The sequence below is a fragment of the Meriones unguiculatus genome, chromosome 1 (genome assembly GCF_030254825.1).
Source record: "Meriones unguiculatus strain TT.TT164.6M chromosome 1, Bangor_MerUng_6.1, whole genome shotgun sequence".
In the NCBI taxonomy this organism is placed as follows: Eukaryota; Metazoa; Chordata; class Mammalia; order Rodentia; family Muridae; genus Meriones; species Meriones unguiculatus.
The window spans coordinates 128683934-128706942 of NC_083349.1; the positions used below are offsets into that span (position 1 = coordinate 128683934).

Consider the following 23009-nt stretch of genomic DNA (forward strand, 5'->3'; position numbering starts at 1 on the left):
TGGCACAGATGGGAGCATTCACGGAGCACTCTTCGGCTGCGAGCACAAAGCCTCCAGAGTGCAGAAGTCTCGTTGGGAGGCACATAGAAGTGTAGCTTGGGGATATATTTAAATATGAGAGCTTCAAAACCAGTTTTGTCTAGCCATATGTGAAGGACTGTGCACAAAGGAGCTATCTCTGGTGCTTTGGGCTCGGCAACTGCAACGTGTGGCCTTGCATTTCCAGCATAGGCTGAGAAGGGTCCTCGCTAGCCAGGTGCCGCAAGGGAGACTGACATGCTTGGTTTTGGCTTCCACTGGGACAGCTTTGGTCAGGATGTCTTCTGATATCTATCGCTTAGAGTAGCACCCATCACTGTGGAATCCTGCTTTTTCTGGAGTGAGATTTCGAGCATTGCTCTCACCGTGTTGCTTATTAGGAGAAACATTTCTTGAAGCTCTGGCTGATAAACTTCAGCAGTATCAATAGCTAAAAATGTTGTTCTTGAGTGGGCTTCACTGCTAAGCCATGGAATGTTTAAGACAGATGGCCACTGCTCTCAGGAACAAGCTTCTTATCGATCTGGGCCTTGATATGAACACCATAGTGACCTCAGATTTTACCTCAGAACATCTCATGATCTGTGGTCCTTCTCCAGAGAGTGCCTCCCACAGGAGCAGCAGGAGGGATGGCACAGAAATAGGGACAGGGAGTGGAGAAGCAGAAGTCTTCCCAGTGTGTGAGGCATTTGAGTGCACAGAGATGGAAGAAGGACCTCACTACCTATCTCCTACACTTCCATATACAGGGAAGTGAAGAAAAGGAAGGAAGGAAGGTAGGTATGTAGGCTGGAAGGAAAGAAGAAAAGAAGGAAGCCATTGGCACGATGGAGTATCCACAGCACAGACAAATAGCCGCAAGCCATGAGGTCCCCTGGAAGGAAAATGCTTGCTGCTCATCCCTCTAGCCTGGGCAGATGTCCATCCTGTATGTTCAGTGACAAGAGCTAGGACTCGCAGGCCATATTCCCAATTTGCTGTTGTCGAAAAAGCCAATCTTTGTGTCCAGGGCCCCCGGCACTACTTCTTGTTTGAGGAACAACATATGATCTTTGTGGGAAGCCTAGATAAGCTTCTCTGTGTGATGAGGAGGACACCTTCTCTTTTGCAGAATGTGTGTGTGTGTGTGTGTGTGTGTGTGTGTGTGTGTGTGGTGTCTGATTCACCTCTGCATCTCACAGAAAACACCCAGCTGTCTGTCATCCTCATTACTCAGCACATCTCTCTCTCTCTCATGGCTTTCTAGAAGTAGCAAATCTATTTCTCTGGTATTTCATGGGGAAACTAGAAAGCCACTTCCAGGTACAGGCCCACCTGTGTCAAACAGCACAATGCTTCCTTGGATTCTCAAGAAATGGCACAGGCACTGTGGCCTCATGCTTTTGCTCATCCTCATTGTGAAACTCCGTTTCTTTGAAGTGCAGGGTGCTGTGGCCTCACTGGGCTGCTGCAGTGAACTACTGTCATGAACGGTTTAGAATCTACTGTCACTTCCCTGATGAAGTTCAGCCCTTTCAATGTGGGGTGGGCATGCTACAACAGGGGTCCTTCTCCTTACCTTTGATGGGGACATTTTTATATCCAGTACCTACTTTGAGAAGTAAGCCCGCTACCCTGCTCAGGACTCCTGGTCAGTACCCTGTCCTGAGTCCATTCACCGGTCACTCATGCTTAGACTGGACACTCATTGATGGCCTCTCCTAAAGGATCCTCTTCCTGACTCAGCCTACTATGTGCAAGCAGTTTCTGAGGAATGCTGTCTCATGACTTTGTGGTTCTCTTCTGTCACCTTCTGTGTTGCCTGCACTGAAGTAAGCAGGTATTCTGCACACATGGCCTACAGAACAGGGGCCTCTCTTATATGAGTTCTCATGTTATGAATTTACAGCAGAGGCTATCCACTCACTGCCTGCCCCACACCAACCACCCTGCTGGCTGCTTTTGAATGTATTACCTCATGTTTTATTTCCATTTCATAACGACTAGTGATATGTGTTCCTCAGTATTATAGGAGAAGAAATGCAATCTCAGAGGGGTTAAATAACTGCCATGGTAACAGAGCAGCCTGCTACAGCAATGGCAGGGGACAGGGTAAGAAGCCCTCAGAGATATGATTCCTGTCTAAAACCTTTGTGACCTCTGTAGTCTTCTCTTCCCTCCTTTGACTTGATCCGTTTGTGGTGCCTCTGATGAGCCTGGGAGAGATGAATATGTTTCTATAATAAAGACTTCCACCAGCTGTTAGCATGACACACTGTAGTTGGCCACACCAAGACGAGAACTGTGTATCATCTCTTGCCTAGGACCACGTGCTCATTTCACACATTGCTATGTATCTTTGAAAAGTCACTCTCACCTCAGCCACATGGGCTTTCTGCTAACTGACAGAGCCGCCAGTTTGCTAAAAGCTGTTGTAATACCCTTGGTCACCATGGGCCCCTTAGAAGTCTGTCTTGACCTGCTCCTGGTAGTTCTAACCTCAAAGCCTGGACAGGGCAGCTTCACTTTGCCTGTTCACCTGGACAGGCAGTCCTTCACCAGGCATGGAAAATTTCCCCAAAGAAAATAGGACGAGCTCCTATGCTGTTTGGCATGAGACCTGATATTAACTTTGCATGTTTTTTTTTTCCTCAGCTTTTGTCTCTTGCCTTTCACTCAGCACCCTAACTGGATGAATGAGTATAAAATGTAAGTTACTAAAAGTAATAATGATCAAGATAATGCAATTATGTTTTGATTTTCAGTCTCGGCACACATAAGGCTGCAGAGAGCTTGAACTCCCCAGATGTGGTTGAGCACACTGCTGACATGTACCGTCTGCACATTGTCCTGCACCTGTCACTTCCATGCTGTTGTGCTGAACACATGGTGATGCCAAGCACCCCACAAACACTGCTCCCTGATCTTCAGCCCGCTTTTTTATCAAGTCAGAGGAGTCTTTTTTTAAAAAATTAAGTTGATTCTTTGACAATTTCATATGTGCACGCATGTGTACACACACACACACACACACACACACACACATGTTGCATTCTGGTTACTCTCCCCCAATTTTCTCTTACATCCCTCCCATATTTGTCTTCTTCTCATCCTTACCTGTCTCTTTCCCAAATTCCTGACTTTTCATTTTGTTTCATGACTCACTTAGTGTAACTAGGGCCACTTAGCCAGGTAATTATTAGATTAAGACTATCCATTGGAGCCTGGCAGGGTTACTAGTGAGTGTACAACTGAGAGCAATGGAGGGCTGGGGGCCTCTGAGGCCCTCCCCCACCCTTTTCTGATTGCTGGTGGGCCCATTCTTAGGCAGACCAGTGAAGCCATAAGCAGTAGTTAGAAGTTCATGCTTGCAGTATCTTGTGTTTTGCTCAGAGGTGGAACTTCATAGCCCTTTTCCTTCTTTCCATCTCTTACATTCTCTCTACCACCGCCTCCTTGATATTTCTCAAGTCTTGGAAGAGATGTAATAATTGTCTTGTTTGGGGCTGAATACTCATTTATATATTTATTATGAATGGTCATTTATTACTGGGATCTTGTAGAGCCAAAAGTTCATTGCAGTTAACCCCAAAGAGGGTGTCTTAGTTAGGTTTCTATTGTTGTGATAAATAAAGGCCATGACCAAAAGCAACCTGGGAAAGGGGAATATGGTTTACTTAGCTTACACCTCTGAAGTCAACAATATGTTGAGGAAAGCTAAGGCAGGAACTCAAGCAGGCCTGGAACATGGAGGCAGGAACTGAGGCAGAAGCCATGAGGAAGACTGCTTTCTGGCTTACTCTCAGTGGCTCACTCAGCTTGCTTTCTTCAACAACACAGGACTAGCTGCCTAGGAGTGGCACCTCCCACAGTGGGGTGGGCCCTCACATACCAATCATTAGTGAAGAAAATGTCACACAGATTTGCCTATACAAGCCAAATCTGATGGAGACATTTTTCTCAGTTGAGGTCCCCTCACAATGTCTCCAGCTTGTGTCAGATTGAGTAAGAGCTAAGCAACACAGAGGGGGTTGATTGAGCACAGTTCTGATTGAGGCTGAGAGCAGTAATTGTGTATGGGAACACATGACATACATTTAGAAGACAATTCAACATTGTGTCAATTCAACTGAACAACGGAATGAAGGTTCCTCCCTAGGATCCACAACCTCACCACCATGAGCTTTTGATAGAATTTACAGAAGCCGGTATAGATCCCTTCCTGTGAGGGAGGCTTCAAATCCAATCATGGGGCAGTTGGTTCTCTCCATAACAGTCCTTTATCAGCTGTCAAGACCCCAAGAAATACAATTATGCTGGCATAATCCTCCAATTCTTCACTTTTTTAGAAACCTACAAAAGGGTCCACCAAAACCGGTAACAATCGTACACTCAAATTTGCCATAAGAAGTACCGGCTGCAGGCTAATACGACCTCTACCTCTGTCTAGGACAAACATGCCCACATAGGAATGGGGAAGCAGGGGAACCCCAACACATTCTGAGGATGACACGCAGTGTGCGACCCTGAAGGACAGGGAGGTTCAAAGGTACTTATTCACCACAATACCAAAGAAAAGAGCAAGCAGCACTAATGTCCATTCTCTTGCCCCTCCCTCCTCCTGATGTTGCTCCTCCACTTCCCTCCCTGTCTCTCAGGCTAGTCTTTTTTCTTTTTTTTTTTTTTAATCTCTTGGTGCAAAAAAAAGAAGATCTCTCAAAATGTTCAACTGCATGATAGTCACTCTGTTTCTTGTTTCATGGGACCCTATGGATGAACATATATGGGGTTCCCAATTTTTCTCTATGATAAAGACAGCAATGTATGTCCCCTAAGCTCAGCTTTAGCCCCTGTTTCTCAAGGAATTTGTGTACTTATCATATAGGTTCCCTCTTTTTAGGTGGGAACATGTTGTAGGTAGGACTAAGTCGGTGCTCTGGGGTGTATGCGGAGATGCTTGGATGTTGTACTGTTTTGGCTAATGGGCCACCTGGATCAGACTCAACTCTGCTAATGCTTACTGAGGCTGTTCTGAGCCCAAGTGATGCCTGGGGACTCTGTAATGAATACAACAAATTCTGCCAGGAACCCTGGAAAATGTAGGACTAAAGATGATAACTATCACTAACCATAACAAAGGTAGGCTGTATCAGGTAGTCTTAGAGAAGTAGAAAACGGTGTGAAGAAATTCTAATTCCAAGAAGGAGATGGTCATGGATGTGATGGGGAAGGCTGCCTCTCTGAGGTAGGTTCTGCTGTGAACATGCGCTCGTGAGATGAAGAAGCACCAGGCCATCTCAAGCTGTGAGCAAGCCAGGCATGACTCTGCGTGGGACAGAAAAGCTGGTGCCACTTGGGAATGCTGTGCTGGATCCCTGAGATGGTCAGCCCACTGACACAAGAGCTGAGGAGAGTAACTAGGTCATAGCAGTTCTGTGAGACTTGTCCCCTTGTCACTGTAGTATGTGGGCGGACAGGGATGGAGAAATGCCAAGGGCTCCACTGCGGGAGTTTAAAACTGTGGACCCAGAAAAGAATCGTCAGTGTGTGCAGTGCTGAGCAGGGGCCCGAGACTCAGTCAGCAGATCTTCCTACCATAACGAGGGAAGGTGACCAGCAGTGACCGAAGATGTGGGAAAAGCTAAGCCTGCCTATTGTCCAAGCAGGCTTGGATGTGTGGCTGCTGATAACCACAGCATTTGCACCAGGTATAATATAGATTGCTGTATCACTGGTCTTCATTTTTGAGATAGTGAAAGGACTGCTTACTGATTTTGGCCACATTCTGCTCTCGATGACCATGTGACTTCCTCCAACTATGAGATGTAACCATAGGAAAAATGAGTTCATCAGAGCTCCTCGGGTTGTCTGCCCCTTGCTGGACACTGAGGCTGATGATTTCTTTTCTGACCAATCCTGTTTGCTTCTAATGTATCCCATTTCTCCTGTCTGATTCTTGCCACTCAACTCTAAGAAGGCTGAGATTCCACGTTCTGCTGCAAGCCTTTCCTAAAGCCTATCAAGCCTTGAGAAAGAGTGAAATTCTGAGCCGAAATTCTGAGCCAGATCAGCTTACGTCATTAAGTCACATTAAGTCACATGGTGGAGGTATGTGTCCCACCTTGAGAAAAATGTTGATGGTGCTGGCAACAGCTTGTCAAATCCCCCTAAGCAGTGATTCCCTGCAGTATGGGGTACCCTGATGCTAAGATACTGACCATCAGGAAGTGGAGATGGCTGGAACCCTCATCCTTCAGCCAATTGCTATACAAGGAAGAGATAAGCAGGGGCTGGCATGCACAGGGACAGTTTGAGAAAAACAGCAGCATTTAGATAGGGCAGATATTGCTTCAAAGCAGAATTCCAACCGGCTTGAAGGTGTTGTGTGAAGACATATGAATGGGCCTGCTGTGTTATTCCTGCAGCAATGCCGGGCTTGTTCTGGGCATGCAAGTTCACAGCTCCTAGTACGATTCTGGGCTCTCAGCTCTCATGAGCAAAATTTCTACATCATACTTCTCAGGCTGGTGGTGTTAGGCAGTGAGGTTGCCTAGGGATATGGAGTAGAGATGCTGCATCATGTCAGAGTTTCACTGGCTTCACTCCTAATTGTGAAATGGGTCCTTTCCCTTCAGAGGAATTGAGTGAGGTTCACACATTTTTGGAAAGATAAGAAAAAAAAATCTGACCTATCATGAGCTTGTGCTTTGTGAAAAGCACTGCATTTGTTACTTTTGCTCATTGTTGAGACAAATATCTGACAAAAGCAACTTGAGAGTTTATGGTGGCTTATGGTTTGAGGGTGCAGACCAGGAGGCCATGGAAGCGGGAGCTGGGGGTGCTTGTCACCTTCTATCTGCAGTCAGCAAGCAAGAGGAATAAATACTTAAACTCAGCTTTTCTCCTCATTATTCAGTGTGGGACCTCGGCCCCTGGGACAGCGAGTGCAGGGTCACATTTAAAGTGGGTCTCCTTCCCTCACTTAACCCAGTCCAGGCAATCCTCCCAGATACGCCCAGGTGCTTGTCTTCACAGTAATTCTAGATCCTTCCAAGTCGACGGTATTAACTGTGTCCAGTATTAGAACAAAACCGTTGTGCATTATTTGTGGAAATCTGCACCCTCACTGTATGTCCTCTGATTTTTATGTTCTGAAGAGCATTTTCACACAATGCTCTTATTAATATGTTACCACATTTGGGGGCAAGATTCTTTTGTCTTCAAGTGACTAAAAACCTAAGTCAGCGACTGAGAATATCCACAGAGCTGTTCAGCTGAACAGTTATCCACATTAGTTTCTTTGCTTCAAAGCAGAATTCCAATCGGCTTGAAGGTGTTGTGTGAAGACATATGAATGAGCCTGCTGTGTTATTCCTGCAGCAATGCCGGGCTTAGCAATCGAAAACTGCTAAGAGTTTTGCCCTGTGGATTTGTCCATTCTGGGCTTTTATGTAAGAGAAACCAACGAGAGTTTTGTCTGTGTGTGACAAGCTTCTCTCATTAGTCTTTCCCACATTCCTCCTGATACAGCACACATTTTTTTCTAAATTAATTAATTATTTATTTAATAGCAGTCTTATAAATACCAAAGACTGATTCCAACTTCTTTCTTTCTCAAGATTGTTTCCGTTATCGCAGGTCCTATTACCATTACCACGGAAGTTTTAGAACTGACTTAATAATTTCATGGATGTATATATCAGGTATTTTTGATAGAATCTTCAGAACAATAAGGCGTATTGCTGTATTAATATTAAGTCTTTTGATCCATGAACATGAGAATTTTCTATATTTATGTAAATTTTTACATTTATTTATATTATAAAACCATATTTTATACAGGCAGTTTTATTTATTAAAATGATATTTTATAGAGGGCATGCTTTTAATTCTGGCATTTAGGAGGCAGAGCTCTGTGAGTTCAAGGCCAGCCTGGTCTACAAAGTAAGTTCTAGGACAGCCAGAGCTACCAGGGAAACCCTGTCTTAAAAAAACAAACAAATAAACAAACAAAACAAACTCCAATATTTTATAGTTTTATGGTAAATACTTGCACCCTTTTTCTTCAGTTTACTCTCAGTGACCTTACCTTCTACATTGGTAATCTGGACAGAAATTTTTTATTGCAATTTTTGGTTTTGATATTTTTAGTTTTACTTTTCTCAGTCAATTCCAGGTATTAGATAAAAATATTATTAAATTAATGGCTTACAAATGACATAAATTATTCTTTACACATCTGAAGCTGTGAAGTTCAGTATCAAGGCATTGACATATCTGGTGTCCAGTGAGGGCCTGTCACGGTGAAGATTATCTTTGCCATGTGTCTTGATGTGGAGTAAGGAATTAAGGGGACTTTCCTCAAGCTGCTTGATAGAGTCCCCCCTTCATGACCTAACGGAAGCCCATCCCTCAGGCCACCCTTACAGCTTGGAATTGCAACATAATGCTGTTTGAAGGATTCACAAATTCAGATCCTAGAAGCTGTGATCAGAAATACAGCTTATTTTATTATATTGTTCTTTTTTGTGGGCTCCAAACTTGCTAATTTTTGAGTTCTAGTTGTAAGAATTCTCTGTATACCAATGTGTCACCTGATAACAGAAATATTCTACTTCTCTTCAATCGGATATACTTTATTTTATATGCACAGTGGCTGAGTAGAGGGGAAGAGAGTAGGCATCCTTGTTCGTGGGAGATCTTGGGGAAACATTTATTGCTCACGACTGACAGTGCTGTAATCTGTGGGATTTTCATGTACACTTTCATGTTGAGAAGGTTCCTTTCTACAGTTTTCAATCTCTTTGACTGGAATGCTCACATATCTGTATGGCCTTCATACTACTGCTGTGATCTACTAGATAATTACATTTTTAGATGGAGAACTCCCCTTACATTCCAGCGAAAAATCCCACGTGGTCATATAGTGTATAGCCATTTTCGTATATTGCTGAATTTGGTTGTTAGTATTTGTTTGAATGCCTTTTGATATTCATAAGGGTCGTCTTATATTGTAAGGGTTATTTTAATATTCATGAGGGTTATCATACTATTCATAAGGGTTATTTGTCTGTACTTTGTTCTCTCCTAGTCCTGTCCATACATTTCAGTAACAGGGCAATACTGATTCATAGAATAATTCAGATGTATTTCCTCTTCTCTAAAATTTTAGATGAATTTGTGAAGCTTAGTTACTTAGTCACGTTTAGAGAAAATCGTTCACCAGGGAAGTGAACAAGACTCACACCTTTAATTTTTATTTTATTGTTTATATTTTTGCTACTTCACATATGCATGCCTTGCATATAGACCAACTTCTGGGTCTTTTGTCATTAGAAGTTATTAGAATATAATTTACATATCTTTGCTGTGGATCAGTGTTGAATGTTTCTGAAATTGCCTCTTTCTTGAGTAAGTTTCTGTAGCTTTTGGCCTCTAGGAACTTTCTATTCCATCTCTAGCATGTATCTCATTGACATACAGTGGTTTACATTATTCCATCATGGTCCCTTTTTTTTTTTTTTTCATTTAAGAAGCAGTGATGTCTTCTCGTTCCTCTGCGGTTTTGGTAATTTTCAGCTTCTTCTCTTTTTCCCTTGAGCATTCTAGCTAAGAAGTTTTAATCATTTCCAGAAACTGGGGCTTGCTAATGCTCTCTGTCCTTCTCTTTTGCTCTTGGTGTTTCTTGTCCGATCTGGAGTGTGCCCCAGGCTCATGTCTTAGACACTCGATCCCCAGCTACTGGAGCTATCGGGCAGCTGTGGAGAGTGTGGGATGTGGTGCTGGTCTCGGGCGTAAGTCACAAAAGCTGGGACTCTGAAGGTGGCAAGTCACTCCAGGTCTGACCCAGCTTTCTGCTTCCTGACCAAGAGCACATGAAAGTCCCAGCTTCAAACTTCCACTGACAGATGAGGCTCTTTGCATCGCCTTCCCCCGTGATGGACAGAAATGCCCCGAAACCATGAGCTAACATAAATGCTTCCTCCTTAGGTTGTTTCTCCCAGATTTTTGTCACTACAATGAGAAAAGTTGCTAAGGTAAACTGTTTTTAAGCTCCAAGGTTCCTTTTCCCTTTCTTTTATGTTTGAATTCATTTAATCTTTGTGTGTGTGTGTGTGTGTGTGTGTGTGTGTGTGTGTACGTGTTAATTTTGTTACTGTTGTCACCCTTGGTTAGTTGGTTTTGGATCTTAATTTGTTTTAATTTTTGAGAGGGGAAGTAGCAGTTGACCTTTTATATGACTTGTTATAAATGTCCATCTAAGCACTGCTTCATCCTGGATGCCTTTACCTCTATAGCATTTTCACTTTTGTTTCGTACAGTTTCTATTTTGTCCCTCCCCCTCACCTTGGCTTATTTAGGAGAGCTTCACTTTGCTCTCATGCATTTATATATTTTATTTTCTTTATTTCTCTCTGTTCCTGGTTTCTTTTTAAATTCATGGCCATAAAAGAACATAGCCAGTGTGCTTCTAAGCCTGTGAGGCTCCTGGAGATTTGATCTACTGTCATCCAGCAGACACCTTGTGAGCGCTTGTGGAGAATGTGGGTTTTGCTGTGACTCAGCAAGGTTTGTTTGGCTGTGCCTAGTTGTGTTACAGGGTGGCTTATGTCTTTATTTGTCCATTGTTAAGAGCAGCCATTGTTTCTGGGTCTTCTTTCCCTTGTGTCTGATTTTGCTTTACATATTTGGGATGCCGCTACCTGCTTCATGTTTGATAGCATTTATGATTATGAGACAATCCTGACTCATCTAACAACAATGTCCTTTTTATAATAAAATACTCTTCTTCCATCTATTTCTTTTGTTAAAGATCTTTTTATTGAAAGCATATTTATGTATTTATTTATGTATTTATGTGTTTATTTATTTATTTATTTATTTTTCTGTTTTGCCTGCATGCATATCTGTATGAGGGTGTCAGATCTTGGAGTTACAGACACTTATGAGCTGCCATGTGGGTGCTGGGAATTGAACTCAGGTCCTCTGGAAGAGCAGTCAGTGCTCATAACCTCTGAGCCATCTCTGCAGCCCTCCATTTATTTCTTTATTGCTAGAAAAGACTCTTCTGGCTGGTTATTGCTTGCAAAGAATGCTGTTTCCAGGCTTTAACCTTCAGATTATTTTCATCTTTCAACCCAAAGTATATATATATTTAGATAAAATTAGTGAAATCCTATTTTTAATCTGCTATTTCAATCTATTGTTTAATCTTAGATTTATTGAAATTATTAATTTCATTAATAGGTAATAATAATTATTAATTTATTAATTATTTAAACTTTAAATCTTAGGTTTTACATTCTGTGTCTTTTTTGATAACTTTTTCTTTGTTGTCTTGCCTGTTGCATTGATTCTTCCAGTATATCTTTTTAGTTCTTTTTCAATTTAGATTGTATTTTTCTTGTTAAAATTTTCTCTCAGCTGTCCTGGAAAATATAACCAGAAGTTAATTAAAAACCACATAATTCATATTAATACTAACAACTTCAAAAGGAGATTAAAATTTTTGCTTCTAAATACTCACATTCACTCTGGCCCCTTTGTAATGTTTGTGTCCAACAATACATGAGCATAATTTGAAAGTATCTTTTAAATTTATGTTACTTTATTTTATATTTAGGCTTGTTTTCTGCATGTGTGCATGGGCATCACATAGGTGCGTGGTGCCTGCATGTCAGCAGAGGGTGTCAGATCCCCTTGAACTGGAGTTAGGAATAGTTGTGGACAGCCACGTGGGTACTAGGACTTAAAAACAGGTCCTCCGGGAAAGCAATCAGTGCTTTTAACCACTGAGATATTGATCTAGTCCAAGATTTTAAAATGTATGGATTTTTGCTGCCCTCTTTTAAACATATAGCAGAATGAGATTATTACAAACAACAACTATTTATACTGTCTTTCATAATATCTGTGTAGTCATCCTACCCATGTGTTTTTATGTCCTTCCAATTAAGCGTAAAGATCCCCTTTTGTTGTTTCTCGTGGGGCAGGCTTTCCAGGAAGTCATCCTCTGTGTTTGTTTACTTGGGATATGCCAAGGTGTTTGGTTGCAGTTAGGGATCAACTCCATAGCCCTGTGCATGCCATGCAACTGCTCTACCACTCCAACATGCTAGGTAATGTCTCTGTTACTAGTCTACACCAAAGCTTCTTAAACTGTGGGCCTCAGTTCCACATGGGGTCATATAGCTAAATGTAGGAGTCACAAGAGAACTGATACCAGTAAATACTTTCTGAATGTACAACGACCAATGATTAAAAAATTCAAAGTTGAATGAATGTATGACTATGGTCACGCCAATACTGGCCCATGTTTTGCCACGTGACTTCACCACAGCCTTGGTTCGAACACACAGCATACACAATGTAGGCACATTGCACTGAGCACACTGTCATGCCACACAGTAGCAATAGATGCTACCCAGAACACCCGGCTTAAACCCCGATCACTGTGTGTTGTGAACAGTGGTGGTTTTACTGCACATATCAAGTCTTCTGCTCTTACAGAAACAATGACTTAATTACAGAAAACAAAGACTCTTGATGTTTTTCTGTCATTCCTCAGCCTGTAAGTAGCAAATTAAGATAACTTTGGATTATATTGTATTGGAGTAATAGATTTTAAAATTTCTGACTTGCGTTTCATCAAAATCTGCTAAATGAATTTTGGCTTGGGATTAGGGCAGAACTTCCAACAATTTTTGAAATGGCCCTAAAATATGTCTACCATTTTCTGCTACATATTCATGTGAAATGGTATTCTCAGAATTAATTATAAATTCAAAATATCCATGGACTCTGGAAAATACTGAAGATGCCCCATCTTCCATGGTATCAAATGTTCAGTTAGGATTTAATTCTTTATGTGAAAATAAATAAGCACATCCATCCTGCTAGTATGCAAAATTGCTTTAGTTTTTAATAGATGGCAGAATTGCAAGTGTGCCAAAGAACCATTTTATAATAAATTTATTTATGAGTTCCTATCAGTAAAGATTGATTTCTATACCCATTTTATATACCTATGTACACAAAGGCAAATACAAATCTTTTGGGTGAAAATTTTAAGAAGCCCTGATCAACCCCCTTGTCGTAGCCTTCATTTTTAAGAATTTGGCAAGTTGGCGAACTTGAGGCTAAAGACCTTGCCCAAATGGCCTTCATAGAGTCGGCTGTGATCACATGGTCTGCCCTCTAGGGAGATATTTTCCTTTGTGGTTTTCTTTATTTTCAACTATCAGGTTGGCCCTGATGTATCTGGGCATGGGACACCTTGTGCATATTCTAATTTTGCTTTTTTAATATTCTCTAACATAGAACTCAATTAAGAAAAATTTCAGCCCTGGTCTTCATGTGGGTTCCCTAGCAACTGGAGTGGGGCCTGTCCCTGACATGGATGCAGTGGCCTGCTATTGGATCGCTTTTCTCTAACTGGGCAGCCTTGTCTGGCCTCAGGGAATGAGGACAAGCTTAGTCCTGATGGACATGAAGTGGGGTTGGGGTTACCTTCTCTGAGAAGAAGGGGAGAGGAGAATGGGGGATGAGAGAGAGTGAGACTGGGAGGAGGGGCTGCAATTGGTATATAAAGTGAATAAATAAATGAGAAAATAAATTTTCAGCTACTATTTCTTCTGGTATTTTTGTTTCTATCCTTTCTTTTTCTCTCCCCATCTAGATTCCCACTGAACACCTAATAGTAAACACAGTTAAGCTTTACAGACTCATTTTCAAGGCTCATTTCCTTTTCTCTCCATCCTTCCCTTCCTCCTTTTTTCCCTCCCTCCATTCTTTCCTTTCTTTTTCTTTCTTTCTGCTTCTCAAACTATGCAGTCTGCCCTTGAGCCCTCCTAAGGACTGTTTCATTTCGCTGTAGCTTCTTAACTCCAGACACTACAGTTGGGATTTTTATGCACCTACATAAAGTGTTTCTATAATGACCTCATTACTTGGAAAATTGTCATTTCTATCCCTTGATTTTTTTTACCCAAACTTTTTTTTATTTCTTTGAACATATTGATAACTGATTTAAATTTATTCTCTACTATAAGAAATATTGAATGAGTCTGTTCAATCAAATACTATAAAATCTATGTTTATTAGAAGGAATTAAAATTTTTTAGTCTCTCCCACATTGTAAAACTTTTATGCAAATATTTTTAACACACACACACCATGGTAAAAGTTTTGTCTGGACAAAGGCTCTGCTGCATTCTTGGATAACTAGCCAATGGCAAAAGCCTTTTGTCAGACCCCAGTCAACAGAGAAGAGACATAGTTACCACCTGCCTTAGAATAAAAACCAAGTGCACTCCCTGTCTCTGTGTGCCTACTCCTCCCCTTCCGTGAGCAGACAACCTCTAGGTCAAGAGTAAAGTCTTGACTTGTCTGGACCCTGCATTTGGAATGGTGGTCTCTTTGCCACACTGAACTCACTCCTGTCCCTACTATGTCCCAATGTGAGTCTCATTAGAAAGGTTTGCTTTGTTTTGGGTTTGGTTTTGATTTTGATTTTTTGGCTGTGTTTTTATTTTATTTTATTTTTTGTCAGCATCATCATACTTTTCTTTTTTGTCTCTGATGATTTTTTAAATTAATTAATTTATTTTTTATAATTTATTCACTTTATATCCTGATTGTAGACTTCTCCTACCTGTTTCCTCCTATCCCCTTCTCTGGTCCAAAAAAAGGGGGAGCCCTCCTCCCCTACCATCTGACCCCAGCCTGTCAAGTCTCATCAGGACTGCCTGGATCCTCTTCCTCTGTGGCCTGGCAAGTGAACCCCAGCAGGGGGAAGTGATTAAAGAACAGAGTCCATGTCAGAGACTGTCTCTTTTCCTCTTACTAGGGAATCCCACATGGAGACTGAGCTGCCTATTGACTACATCTGAGCAGGCAGTCTAGGTCCTCTCCATGCAGGCTCCTTGGTTTGTGCATCGATTCTCTACAGGGGCCCCGGGCCCAGATTTGTTGGCTTTGTTGGTCTCCTTGTGGAGCTCCTGTATCCTCTGAGTCCTTCTATCCCCCAACTCTTCCATAAGACTCCCTGCACTCTGCCAAAGTTTGCCTGTGAGTCTGAGCAACTACTCCGATCCTCTGCTGGGTGGAGTCTTTCAGTGGACATCTGTGGTAGGCTCCCATCGTGTTCCCTCTCTTCAACCACTTCCTGTGTCTATTTTATTTGACCTTCTGAATGAGAATTAAGTATCCTCCCTAGCGTCCTCCTTGTTATTTAGCTTCTCTGGGTCTGTGGATTTTAGAATGGTTATCCTGTATTAAATGGCTAATATCCGCTTATAAGTGAGTCTCTGATGATTTTTAAAGTATTTCATGACTATTTTGGTACAAATTCTCCCCTCCCTGAGGCTTGCTTTTCTTGGTTCTTTGTTGCAATGTTTTGCTTGTTTGTTGTTTTGTTTTCCTTGTTGCTACTTATTTGATTGGTGATTTTTCCATGACTAATTCTGCAGATTTTTTTTTTTTCCGTAAGCTACATGGTATGAGTTCTCCACAATTTTTTTGTAAGTTCCTGGGATTTATCGATTGTTCTGTTTCCAAAGCCAGGCTTCCATATCAGTATAAACTACTGGTGTTCTAAGAACCATAGAAATAGCTTTTTAAATAGATGAGTATCTTCAGCTCTTTGCCAGGGGCATCTATGTGAGAAGAGAGGCAGCCTCTTAAGTCTCAGTCCCTGATTAGTGAGCCCCAAGGTCATTCCAAGATTAGTTTCTTCCCCCTTCTTTGCCTTTCCTGAGCAGACTCACAGCCTCTTAAATCCCTAGGCCTATGTTCCCTATGGTTCTGTGTGACTTCCAGGCTTTCTGGAGTCTTCTGTTTGTCCTACAGAAATCACAGCCTTTGTGCAGAGAGAAGTTGGCTGCATTCACTGTTGTTCTTGCAGTGCCCTGAACATAGGTCCCCCAGCAGTCTGTTTTGAGAACAGATATTTGCCATGGGACCTCGGGTTCCCAGAAATGCTGAAGTAAGCCAAAACCCACCAAATCTCTGCATCACTTTTCATCTGTGCAGACTTGGCTACTGTCACTCTGCTGGGATAATGGGAGCCTGGAGCACCAAGTTAAAGTTCATGGTCCTCGCTGTCTTACCAAACCCAGCGTTCCAGTGCTTTCTTTTGGACTGGAAATTTGTACTTCATTCTGTGGCTTTGCAATTACCACAGTTCTGATGTAGCTCCCTACTTCACTGTTTTTTACGGTTGATTTTTATTGTTCTGTAAACCCACAGGTTATTTAGTTCTCCAGGTTTTTATAGTTTTGTGTTGTAATTCATGACACGGTCCCAGCTGCCTTTGAGGCTTATGTGGTCACTAATGTGGTGATCCTTCCTAGTGAAGCGTTGCTCCTCCCTTCTGCTGCATTACTTCAATCTGAACCGCACTGCTTGGCATATAACACGTCGCCCCGTTTTCCTCAAGATGATGAACTATAGCCATTCACCTTCTCCCGGGTGGACCACGCCTCAGCACCTGCTCCCCATCTCAGGAGCTCCTCTTAGTTCTGCAGCCTCAAGTAAAGAGTCTCACCCAAAGAAACAGGTGACCCATGGGTGGCTAAGTTTGTTGGAACTGTGTGCACAGGTGAATGTGCATGTACCACGCTCTCAGCACGTTTGTGCTGTTTTCCATTATCAAGGGGAGTTACAGCAGCATGGTGACCCACAAAAGGGTAAAAAATCTGTGTTTCTTCAGAATCCAAATGTTAATGAACTCTTGCAGGCTTAAGATTTGGGGATACCTTTGGGGCATTCCGGACAACCTCAGACAGCTGGATTTAGAGGCAGAGAAGCCATTGAAGCTAGGTATACTGCTAAGAACTACCAGGATCCAGGGGTAAAAAAGGCCCAAGAAATGATACTGTTACTTTTGGAGAAGGCAGTCAATTAGATTCTAAGACAACAGAACCTCAAAGAAATAATAAGAAGCAGAACCCATCAAAGATACATGTTTGTCTTTTAATGTAGGAGCTACAATCAAGGCCTCATGTGAGAGCCAACTCAATGCTGAGTGAAATACTGTTCCATTTGCACAACTACCTTATTTATCAAGGGATGCCTGGCAAGTTTTGAGAAAGGAATATGACTTTCCAGCCCTGTGCTGAAACCCACACATCCACGAACCCACCACAGGTTTCACCTGAAAGTCACAGTGAAAAACCACAGTGTCCTACTTTTGTGACCTGCCACTCTCCAGCGTTCCAGTTCTTGCTAAGTGTTGTATTTTGGAAGTAAAGTATACCCACAGGCTCATGTGTTTGGTGTTTGCACCATATAGGGAGGTTGTGGACAATTTTGGAAGTGGGACCTGGATGAAAGACCTAGCACTACATGGATAGGTCTGAGAGCTAAAGCCTGGCTACTTACTTGGAGTTCTCTGCTTCCTGCCCCTGATGCAGTTTGACCAGCCACACCAAGTTGCCACATGCTGACTTCAGGTGCTGCACTTCTCAAGCCACAACCCAAATAAATCTTTCCTCTGTTTAGCTGTTTCTGTAAGGCACCTGGTCAAAATAACATGGTGGGTAGAGTCCCTTCACCTCGAGCCTTCCTAGCTGTGGGTGTCTGCCCTCTCCAGGCTTGTTCCCCGTCAATCCCTCTGTGAGCCAGCAAAAGGGAACTAGACAGCTTCACGCCTGTTCTCTAGAACATGTACTTCAAAGTCATTATGAGGTCAAAGTTTAAGCCACTTCTTTTTTTTCCTTTGGGACGGTGGGTGAGATTGGGTTTCTTTGTATAGCCTTGGGTGTCCTGGAACTTACTCTGTAGACCAGGCTGGCCTGGAACTGAGATCCACCTGCCTCTGATCAAAGGCATGTGCCACCACCACCTGGCTTCTTTTCTTCTTTTGTTCTGGCCGATTCAGCTTGGGTCTCAAGGTGAAATCTACATTTTACTAAACACTCCCCAAGCAGAGGAATCTCTTAATATCCATCTCTGTCTCTCTGTCTCTGCCCTCTGTGTTTCCCTACAGTACTGCCCAGTGGTTTAGGGAACCAATCAGTCAACAGTAGCACCTTCCTCTACCTCTTATCCCTAGTGACCAGCTCATCATGAAACCTACAAATCTTGTGGCAATATGCCTGACTGAGTGGATCAGTGATGAGAAACTCCACTCACAGAGCTCTGCCCAGTAGTTCTACAAGCCAGGAGCTCACATTGCTGTATGCATTTGGGGGTGGGGTACTGGATATTGAACCCAGGATCTGTGCTGGTCTGCACAGCACCACTGAGCTACATTCCATAGCTGCATGCATTCAAAAATCACAGACGTGGATGTCAGCTGTGTGCATTTTTACAGTGACAGAACTACTTTTCTCTTTAAGCTCTTTAGAAATACATATCAGCTTTTGCACAACTAGAATTTGTGAGGCTTGGACAGATGTTCACATTTTTATTGCCATGGCGTAACTTAGAAAGTTCTCAGAATACTCTCTTTTTTAAGAACTTCAGCCTATGTCTTCTTTTCCAACTGGAGTTGTTAACACTACTGGCATATATTTTGACCATTCCTACATTCTATTAACATCTTCTCATACTTCCTAACACAATTTCATAATTTTTGTCTCATTTGGCCTTCAGAATAATTCATCAATAATGCCGATCAGAGACCTTTATTGTGCCTGTGTATTTAAATAAATGCTGAGTGACTTTTGCAAGAACACCCAGGCACTTAAGAGATGAAACTTCTGCCTATTCTGTCCCTGATCTTTCATCTTTATCTTCAAATGAACATTATTATTAAAAAAAAAAACTATCTCCACATTAATTAATTAGTGTAACTGATGTTTGGCTGTTTTAACATGTTTTAGGTTTGGGAGAGGTACATCAGGATTTGCCCAATACGTGATGTGCTGGTTAGTTTTATGTCAAAGTGACACATGGTGGAATCAATTGGGAAGAGGGACTCTGTGTTAAGTTTCCCTAATTAGTGGCTGACGTGGGAAGGGCCAGACAATTGTGTGAGGTACTATGTCTGGGAAGATTCTGTAAAAGAGAGCAGATAGGCAAACCATGAGGAGGAAGCCAGTGAGCAGCTCTCTTCCATGGCCTCTGCTTTGGTTCTGCCTCCATGTTCCTACTTTGAGTTCCTGTCCTGATTTTCTTGGAATATAAACTGTGAGATGAAATGAACTCAACCCTCCACAATTTGCTTTTGGTAATGGTGTTTTGCCACAGCAATAAAAAAAAAAAAAAAAAAAAAAAAAAAAAAAACTAAGATCAAAATTGGTACCAGAAGTGGGGTATTTATGTGACAAGCCTGACCATGTGTTTTTGGGAGGATTATGGTAACATTGGAACTTTGGGCTAGAAGAGCCATTGAGTGTACAGAGCTTAATGATCTTTTGTGGGAACATAGAAGATAATTATAGGAGCAGTATAGATGATGGGACTTGTCTTATGAAATTCAGAAAAAAAAATCGGGGTTTCCTTAAAAGTTACAATGGAGTTGTCTGATATTCTGAATTAGAAACCACTAAAGTGAAACCTTTGCTTTGCTAGGACAATTGTTCCTGAAGTAAAACCTCTGCTTTGATGAGACAATTGATACTGGGTCAGCTGGAGTTGAAGAATCAGCTATGATTAACAAAGATAGCAGCATCACTGAGGCAAATCTTCTGAAAAGTTTTTCCTCAGAGTCAGTGCACCAAAACTTCAGAGGGGGCCAGGGCTGTACTGTCAACTGAGCTTGGTAATGTGACCAGGTGGTACAAGTTTTGAAGGTATGAAGGAGTCAAGGAGAGCAGCTGAGGCTTGGCACCATGTCCCTAAAGAGTGACCACTGGTGATAGTGAAGCTTTGGTTAAAATAGAAGTTCCAGGATTGAAAGGATCGTGTTGAGAAGTTGAGGCACGGCACTATGTAGCAGGCTCAATCACTGGGAGGAGGCCATGAAAGGCTACTGGTGAGGATGAAGCTGCAGTGGAAAGCGAGCATTTTGAAAATGCTAGCAGCATGGTAGGACTGCACAGGTGTGGAGTGACCTGAGCCTTCAAGACAAGCTACATAACAGGACTTAAGAAGTGTCACTGGCAAGGCCCTTTGAAGCCTGAAAGATTGTGAGCTGTCTCAGATGTCAAATACTGAACTATTTGCACTGTTGGATTTGGGTTCTGATTGATTTTATTTGATTGTGTCTGTTCCCTGATTTTTCTTTCTTGGAGTAAGAAAGTATGACTTTCTTTTTTTTAAATTTACAGGCCCCCACAGTTCAGAGACTTTGGAGTTTTAGAGAGACTTTGAACTTTGAAGGAGAGCTATAAAAATACTAAACTTTTAAAGCATTTACAATTTCAAAGACTGAGGGGCTTTTATAATTATACTGTGTTCATATTCTGATGTTAATATGAGATCTGGGTGGTGAACAAAAAAGAAATGGTTATTGTTTAATAGTGTCATATCAATGTGTAAAACTGACAAGGAATTAATTGTCCTGGATAGTTTTATGTCAACTTGACACAAGCTAGAGTCATTTGGGAAGAAGGACTCTCGATTGAGAAAAATGCCTTTAGGTTTGCCTAAAGCAGCTCTGTAGGGCATTTTCTTAATTAGTGATTGATATGAGAAGGCCCAGCCAGCTGTGGGTGGTACCGTCGCTAGGCAGGTGGTCCTGTGGTTTTATAACACAAAGCAGACTGAGGAAGCCAGTAAGCATAACTCCCCCACGGTCCCTGTATAAGCTCTTGCCTTCAGGGTCTGCCCCAACTTCTGGGATAATGGATTATAAACTGTAAAATGAAATAAACCCCATTATCCCTAAGTTGGTTTTGGTCATGAACTGTTTGAAATGTTGGACTTGTGTCCTAAAAAAGCACAGCCCACAGCTCTAGCTCTACAGAAGAGGAGTGATGTTGGACTTTAACCTGGAGAATTGGTGGAAGGCTGAAAGCCATGTAGACTTACAAACATCCATCTTCAGTAGAAAACACAAGTTTCTGGCCCCAGGGGTTAAGAGCACTTGCTCTTACACAATGAAGGATCATTGAATCACCCGGATTTCCTGCTTGGGAGAATCCAAAAAGATGAGAAGCAAACAGAATAGTCTAATAGTCCTGAGCATGGGTGTAAGGAAAGCTCCAAATTGAGCATCTACAGGAAGAAGATGAGAAGATGTGGGAGCTTCTGATGTCTGAGGGTTACTGCCAAATCTGTCCTTTTTGCTTACATTCCTATTGTTTAGGTGGCAAGTAAAAATACTCTAATATTAAAAAATCACTTGAAAACATTATCCCCCAAGATCCCTTCCTTAGGAAGCTATGAAAAGTCAGTAAACAAACAGTGGCAGACTGGGGCTGGCAGTCACAGGCTGTATGACCTGGGGCAGGGATCCTGAGTGTTAGCCAAACATGTCCCCAGTGTCGTGCTGGCCAAGGATCAAGGATCAAGGACTCTTGAGGTGGCTTCCGGATGGAGGCCTGCAGTGTCTGCTTGTTCTAGCAGACAGTTGCTTAATTCTGAGAAAGTTCATGGGTGGATTCACCCTGAGGACACAGTAAGGCAGGGGGTTACTGACTGTGGAAGGAGAACAAATACGGATGAGAAGAATGGTCTAATGCAGGCATGACACATCTTCCAGCAGTGTGCCCTCTGTTAGGACTCTGGAGTGTTCCCTAGCATCTGCATGCTGTCCAATAGGGCTATGCGAGGCATGAGTTGAGAGGCAAGCTCAGAAGGCCTCAGAAGGGCAAGCACCCTCTATTCCCTGTAGTGGATGCGAACGCTAGATATTCCATCCTTGGAGATCCACAGATATGCACTCATTTGTTCAAAAATTTGGAGATAAAAATCCAAAAGGAGTAGCTAGCACACTTGAAAGTCTTTCCCTCTGGGACCTGAAAACAATAAGAATACATATTACACTGTCTAAAACCAGCATGTTCTGTCATTCTTTGCAATGGGCTAAGAGCAGCTATAATTGGTGCAACTGGTAATAGGCTCTCTTAAGTTCTGGGATTGTGTCCTAGGATTGTGTCCTAGGTCCCAGGTAGGGTAAGTCCATCAGGTGAGCAGGAGGAAGAAGGAGAATACAGCTTATGCTTTCTCTCTCTGGTGAAAGCCTGTGGAGGGCTGCAGCCTCCCTCCAGGCTCATCCATCTGTGAATAATCGAGTTTGGCAGCTGATACATGCTGGCTCCTCGGGAGCAGAGCACGCCAGCAGGAGAGATGAGTTCCTGGCTTGGGTTGCTGCAAGAGGTGGTTTCCTGACTGTTGCCATGTTAACAAAGGTGCTAAAATAGCTGTTTCAAAGACACTTAAAATTGAGTAGCCTAGATACGTCTCCCGCTCAAACAGCACTGACTTGGTCCTCCGTTGGAGCTGTGGCTCTCTTGTGGCTGTGATTGCCCATGGAGCCCACACCACAGTGCTCATGCAGCCACTCACTGGGCTGTCCCTCAGCCAGGGGACTCCATAGTCAGTCTAAAGGTCTAATTTTTTTTTTTTTATCATATAACCTGATACTATTTAAGCCACAGATTTATAAACCACACTGCTTAAACACACAAATAGCCAGGAGCCAGTCTGACCCAAAATTATCTGCCCCATCTCTCTAGGTTGTAGACACATGCTCAATGTGGTTGTTTACAGATATGGTGTGTGCGTCCACACTCCCATGCATGAAGGTGCACATTCACTTGCCTGTGCATACATGTGAAAACCAGAGAACAACCTCAAATACCATCCACCTTGGCTTCTTTGAGGCAGGGTTTCTCCTGAGCAGACTTTCTTACTCTGGATGTGAACAAGTTTCAGAGATCACCTTCCCTCTGCCTCGCCAGAACTGGGACTGCAAGTGTGTGCCACCACGCCTAGCTTTCCAGCATTTTCTTGACATGGATTTTTTTTTTGGGGGGGGGTCAATCTCTTATCCTCACTGGCCTAGCAAGCACCTTCACCACTGAACCATCTCTACAGTCCCTTTGGTTGTTTTATATGAAGAAGATTCATGAGGTGAAGACCTATCACAAGCCAACTTT

The 23009-nt window shown here is 42.5% G+C and overlaps 1 protein-coding gene across 22 annotated transcripts in view; it reads left to right on the forward strand.

The window, feature by feature from the left end:
- Myt1l (myelin transcription factor 1 like) overlaps window positions 1–23009 on the forward strand; it is a 392362-nt gene that overhangs the window by 174262 nt on the left and 195091 nt on the right. The window contains exon 4 of one of the 22 annotated variants that reach the window (XM_060366567.1): window positions 2674–2727. The exons of the other annotated variants lie outside the window; for them this stretch is intronic. The gene's annotated coding sequence lies outside the window, so the exon portion shown is untranslated. The remainder of the gene's footprint in view (window positions 1–2673; window positions 2728–23009) is intronic. 22 annotated transcript variants of the gene reach the window in all.